Source organism: Acanthisitta chloris, unplaced genomic scaffold (assembly GCF_000695815.1).
Source record: "Acanthisitta chloris isolate BGI_N310 unplaced genomic scaffold, ASM69581v1 scaffold1475, whole genome shotgun sequence".
Lineage (NCBI taxonomy): Eukaryota > Metazoa > Chordata > Aves > Passeriformes > Acanthisittidae > Acanthisitta > Acanthisitta chloris.
The window spans coordinates 15,226-21,994 of record NW_008675145.1 but is presented as its reverse complement, the minus strand read 5'-3'; the positions used below and the strand labels follow the sequence as shown (position 1 = coordinate 21,994).

At 39.5% G+C, this 6,769-nt stretch overlaps 1 protein-coding gene across 1 annotated transcript in view; it reads left to right on the top strand.

The window, feature by feature from the left end:
- MTAP (methylthioadenosine phosphorylase) overlaps positions 1–6,769 on the top strand; it is a gene marked incomplete at both ends in the record, with an annotated part of 20,531 nt that overhangs the window by 680 nt on the left and 13,082 nt on the right. The gene's annotated exons all lie outside the window — the stretch shown is intronic.

Below are 6,769 nucleotides of genomic sequence, written 5' to 3'. Positions count from 1 at the left end.
CCTGCTGTCTCTGAAATCGTGAATAAAACTTGTTACATGGATGTAGCATTAGGAAGCAGCATTCCTTCATTGCAGCGCTGGATGCATGGAGGATCGCCGCACCCGACGTGCATACTGTACCTCACAGCAGCTAAAGCATATGTTTTCCTGTTACATACACATGCATAACTCTTGCAGGAACAGGGTTTTCCAGTCAGGGATCTGTGTCGCTCTCTGGACCTAGAGGGCTTGGGCCGCTGGTGGCAGCAGCGGGGCGTGGGCAGTGCCTGGTGGTGCCTCCCCGAGCCCCCAACACCAGCCTCGCCCCATCTTCCACGATTTCCTTTACCTCCTTAACTCAGTCCCTTCTGAACAGAATCTTTGCAACCTTTCCGGATCTGTATGTTCCACCCAGTCCCTTCTAAGGCTCTCTTCTCCCTTTGAGTCAGCTCTCCCTTCTCTCCATCTTTGCTGCTGTGCCTCTCTGTGTGATGTGATTAACAAATCCACATGCTTCCCAAGCCTTGTAATTGTTCCACAATGCAAAGAACAAATGAACATAGAGCACCTCATCCCATTTTTCCTCTTGATAACAAAATAATATTGATTGCAATATGCATACAAAGGCCACCACTGATTACTGTGCATAATTAACTTTTTCTGGGTGAGAGGATTTCCTCCAAACTTTCTCCAGTGCCCCAGAATGCATCCCAAAGATGAAGTTTTTACAATCTCCTCCTTTTATGAGACCAATATTCTTGCACCCATTACGTTTATAATTAGTTATACAAATAGTGACAGCCAGCAACTACTACAACGAAATAGATAATCAAACAACAGTGACAAGCAATTGCTGCAAACAGTTAGGCAACAGTTACAAACATTACAAATTCCTAGAATACCCAGACATTATACCCTTCAGTCATAACTGATTCTGTGTGTGTAGGAAACCAAGATTAGCCGAAGTTGCAACTTACTAAAATACAATATTCATTCCAGTATTTTAAAATACACACGGGATGATTTCTTCAAAATCCCCCCTTTCATGGAAAGCTTGGTTCTCATACCAACAATGTTTCAATATATTAAAAAAAATACCAACCATTTAACTACAGTTCCACAGGCTTTTGCCTAGCAGATTTATATAACCTTTTTTTGTGGGTACCTTTATAGCCCAAACCTGCGAGGCTTTCTTCATATCTTTTTAAGCCAGCACTACCACAAAGTATTCATAGTACAAACAGGCAAGACAAAGGATGAGAGAATTTTTTAGGCAGGAAATCAAGGGGGAGAGACGTTCTAGTTAGCACAGGAAGTTCATAAAAGAAGTGCATCTTAGGTATTCTGTACTGTCATAAGACATGGGGAGTCTGGTTGCTTTATAATTGCCATTGGATCTGCATCTTACGAAGTCTAACCGTGTAAGCTAGTATACATAAAATAAAACTTCTGTTATGTGGTAGCAAGTGATTTTTAATAAGTAGAAACTTGCTAGAATGCTCAGTGCTATGGTGTGTGATTGAAAATCAGAATCCCTGCCTCCACTCAAAAATAGTTTAAGGTAGAAGTTTAAAGAGCAAGAGGAGTTTGTGAGTGCACCATTCAGGAAGAAGACGGACTTAAAGATTAGGAGAGGAGAAAACATAATCAGAAAAATACATTTGACTTTGCTACCATCTTTCAAAATGAGTTATCAGGCTGCACTAAAACAAAGGGAACTGGCTTCATCTGTCCCTGCTTCTGAACAGCAGCCAATGTTGGTCTGAAGGAGAATCCAGTAGCAGTTGCCATTGCTTTCCCTGTGTTTTGAGGGTAATGGATGGTCACAGCATGGATGTGTTTGGAGACTGCTGACAAAGCAAAAATAACACTCTGCTTGTAGTAGATATCAACTGAAGCCTTCCTATCTAGGATGAAACACTTCTCCTTCCCAGAGTTCTATTCGAATCTGAGGTAAGGGTATAGTAGCAGCACAGAATTTGAAGGGCTGTTCTGTCACAGCACTGAGATGCAACAGGATTTGGGTGACACAAATTCGGTGATGCAGTAGTTGGCCTACAGGAGGGTTTAGAGAACACTACCTGCAGGATGACTCCTGTACAAGGGAGTGGAAAAAGCTTCCTCAGTCCTGCACCTTCAGTCAGTATGGAAGGCTTTTTGAATTTCGTTTAGTAAGCAGCTTAGCCAGTGTCTTTTTTTCTGTGTTCTTCACAGAATGCAACATGAATAGGAGAAAATAAATCTTAGTGCCTGTTGTGGTTTGTGAGAAACATTGATCCATGGACTGGCTGTGTCTGAACACGTGTATTAATGCATTTAGCATAGGCTCAACTGAAAGAGAAAGCATGTGAATATTTTTTTCTCCGTGTAAGGGGGATAAAGGATATAACTGAGACATCGTGGTAGGAATCCAAGCGTGAATTTTAGATAATGTGATGAGTTGAACTGGGCCTGTTAAGCTCACCTGGACAGATGGAAAGAGAGCACAGCCAAACAGCAAGCTTTCATCTTTACTCCTCCTGGCCTGTCTTTCTTTTCTCTGTCTATAAATCTGAACCCCTTATAAATCAGGCCATTGACCTGATGGTTGTTTCATGCAGATTCCCTCCTGTCTAGAATCACATTAATTTCATTGATTGAATGCAGTTTTCATTCTTGTGGAGCAACTGGTGGATCAGCCTTAATGCAGGATGTGCAGAGCTTACTGCATGAGTCACAGTTGCATTAAGTGCATTGACTAGCTCAAGTTGATGGACTTTGATAAAAGTAGAAACAAACCTCACAAATTTAATTGGTATCATTAGATGGATTCACTTATTTTGCTGCTGAGACTTTAATATTCAGGTAGGAGTTGCTACACAACTTGCCTCTCTCATTTTAGAAAAAATAGAGTTGAGAGAAGCAGCTGTTGCTGAATGCAGGAGGGCAATTTTGGGTTCTTTTAAGTATGCCTGGAAAAGTTTAGAAGTTTGTGGTTTATGTTAGTATTTTTTTCCTAAGGACATGTCTTTTTCTCAATTGCTACTGAAATAAAACCAAACTGGGATTTTTTTCCATAAACATACTTTTTCATAGAGCTGTGATATCAGTGGAGAGAGAATCTGCCTGAAATTTCAAGAGGTAAAAAGCTAAATAAACTTCAGAACTTTGTGGTCATTTAATTACTGAGAGAAATTCAGATGCAACATCAACCTATTTAGTTCAAGTAAAACTAGAAAGATTGAAAATGAGTGAATGTCAAAAGTAAAATGTAAGGCATCATTAAAAATGTATGTTCATTTCATTCGATCATGTGAAAATGCAAAGCGTACAATTCTACTTTCCTTAAATTTGGGGGTTAATTCTTGGCAAGGACATAGCCAGGAGATTTTTAGCTGAAAACCTTTCTGTTGGTGGTGTTCCATGGCACCTTTGACATTTGACAGCAGCAAAATAAATGTCTCTTTAATGCTGTTTCTCTACTTTTGGAAGAAGAGTAATAGCTCATATTCTGTTCATATAAAATCCTTGAATTGTCTTCCTGCTTTGAACTTCTTGAATTGTAAGAATCATTTAATAACAAAACATTAGGGAATGTGGGGATAATTTTTCAGGTGAAATAATGAAAGGTTTAAAGGAAAATAGTATGACAGTTTCTGCAGCTCTGTGCGTTGACGTTGGACCTCCTATAATATTTCAAGTTACATTAGTAACAATGAAAATGCAGTGCTCTAGTTTTAAAAAAACTAAATAAGCTTACATCTCTTAACACTATTAACATTACAGCTGTCTTTGCTCCTTTTCCTGCTTTCACCATTTTTAGTACATCAGAAAACTTGGTATTCTATGGAAAACACCGTAAAACCTTCAGGGATTTGTCTCCAGACATGGAAGGTACTGTTCTCTTGCACAATAATAAAATTGCTCAGAACAGCATCTATTTTCGTCATTGCATTTTGAAGCTGCTACAAAGCTTTGTTCAGAATACACATTCAGTTGTATCATTTTACTTTTTGGATGACTGATCTTGGTCCTGAATCACCTTTCTCCAGATGGGCAAAATTACCTGCCTGTTCTAGAAAATTATTTTAGGGCCTCCTCTTTTTCTGGTCATAGGTGTATCTGGCACACAAAGCAGGGAGGAGTTCCACCTTGCATTGGGAAAACCAGACCATGGGACTTAACACACTCCTCTTCTGCCTCCCTAAAACAATTTACATGGTTTGGTTCCTAAATGAGGAATAGGTTAAATGAAGGCTTGGGGAATCTCTGAGGTATGTTTTCATCTTCAGTGGTCATGAGATTTTTATTTTACTTGTCCATTCAGTTTTCTGTTCCAGCTTGGTTCTGAGGAGACACCAAGAAAAAGATTACTTCTGTAAACACCACATGAACTTTATGCATATTTGTGTTACAGACAAATGAGATTTATTTCAGTTGTTTGTTACTGTCATAATTTAGGATTAGTTGCCCAGGGTTCTTTTCCTCCTGTTCTGGTTTGTGACACTGAGTAATACATATCTGACTTGTATTTTGTGAAACGGGGGAGCAGTTAAATACATGTAGGAATTGTTAATGTTTGAGAACTTTTTGTTGGATATTTTATTAAATCCTACTTTAAAAATACAGTACTAGAGCTTTGAATTCAGATTGTTCTATTGGAAGTTTTTATTTTATCAGCACTTCAAAGCTCCTGAGTGCAACTGAGTAGATGTACAGCACTGGAAAGAACTTGTAGGAGAAAGAGAGTGAAATGGAGGTATAAACTAGATTTGTTACATGGCTAGCAAAGTTTGAAGTCAATTCCTTGTAACTTTACACATGCTGATTTATCCATATTTCATGTCTTTTAATGACCTATTATGCAGTATCTGCAATCCTTTTCTTAAACTGTCAGTTCTTTATTAGCAGTGTGTTCTTTGCTCCAGATCTTTCTCTTTCAGTTCCGTTTTTCCAGAAATCATGTGCAGAAAAGACAGTCTGTCACCAGGAAGATATTATGTGGAGACATGCATAAAGGTGACAACTGGTCCTGTTACACAACCATCCTGAAGCCTTTTGAAGTGACTAGGATGGCATCAGATAGGGAAGGAAACCCTGGCTGAGTCAACTAGATTTTTGAAGCCTGTGGATTTCAGAGCTGTTATATACTTTCTGCATCATCAACGTATGCCAGAATTCAGTGGACTTCTGTGGTGGTAGCGAATATCAGCTGGCAGTTAAATTGAGCCTTTCTACCCCAAATCTTTTGAAAATTGGTATAAATGTACTTGAATGTACCACTTGTAAAACAAAGGGTCCAATCCTCAACTTCATGATCTTTGCTTTTTATTTTGATAGGAAGCAAGGATTTTTACTGGAAGTTCTCTATAAGAGTATATTTGTATCCTTCTGTGAGCTGAGTGGTTATTACTTCATACAGCTAAAGTGTGCTCTCTAAACAAAACAATATCCCAAATGCTAATTACTGTGAAACTTCATTGTTATGGAATGTTGCAACATCAAAACGCCTTGGCAACTAAACGGCAAGGCTTTTGCCCTGTCTGAAGTTTCAGTCTTAAAGCCTAAAGTTTGCTTCAGAAGAGTATATGTGAGGTAAAGATTAATTGTTGCAATGTCAATAGGGACTTTTAAAAAGAAGTCACATTACACTACAGTTCTAAAAATAAATCTCTTGCAACCTTCTCTTTAAAAAAAGAAGGAGTAGATCTGTGTCTGACAGAATTTTAACATTGGTGATTGAGAAAATTATGGTGCTTTGGAGAGCCTTCACATGAAAAATTGCCAAAAAGAGATGTGCAATAGGAAGTAGAAGGTGATGTTTTTGTTAGGAATTGCTGTCTCTAAAATGCAGTTACATGGCACTTGCATATCACTTTAATCTAGATCTCTGCAAATTTTTAAGTGTGTAGTACAACTGACAAAATTAAATGCTAATTGAAGTCTTGCAGCTAGCTTTATAATGTTGTTTGTATTTTATCAAGTAGCAGGCAGCAAAACATTTCTAAATGCAAATGTGGGAGTCTTTCTAGACACTTAGAAACTTGTGGTCAGTAAATAAATATAATTTTGCAAATGGCACTGTGTGTTTCAGATCCCTGATGTGTGTAGCCCAGGAGCAGAGCACAGCCCACAGAGCAGTTAATTTGTTGTAGTGGTGGTTGATGGCTTAGGCGCTGCTCCGCATGGGCAGGGTGCATGTCTCAGATGGACAGCTGAAAACAGCATGCTCTCTCATCCTGGCTGGTTGGTACTTGGGAGGAATGCATTTTCTTGTGTAGCTATGAGAGAAGTCTATGGGCTGCCCCAGTACAGCACTGCTTCTGCCACAGATGTGCCAGAATTTATCTGTCATATCACAGTTCACTTCCCAAATGCAGGACTTTGAGCAGCAGGGAAGAGTGAGTTTTTCAAGAAGCTGGAGGGAAGTGAAGGGTGGGTTGGAGGAATCCAGAACTCCTCTTCACACCCCTGTTGTGAGGTAGGGAGCCATAGTAGAAAGGGGTCAGAGAAGGGAGTGGTGACTCTTACGGAAAGGGACAGATTTAATGTTGGGATTTTTATGTTGGGAGGTGACTTTATCAGAGTATGGCACCTATTCAGGAGTTTTTCAAGAAGCTGGAGGGAAGTGAAGGGTGGGTTGGAGGAATCCAGAACTCCTCTTCACACCCCTGTTGTGAGGTAGGGAGCCATAGTAGAAAGGGGTCAGAGAAGGGAGTGGTGACTCTTACGGAAAGGGACAGATTTAATGTTGGGATTTTTATGTTGGGAGGTGACTTTATCAGAGTATGGCACCTATTCAGAGTCACTG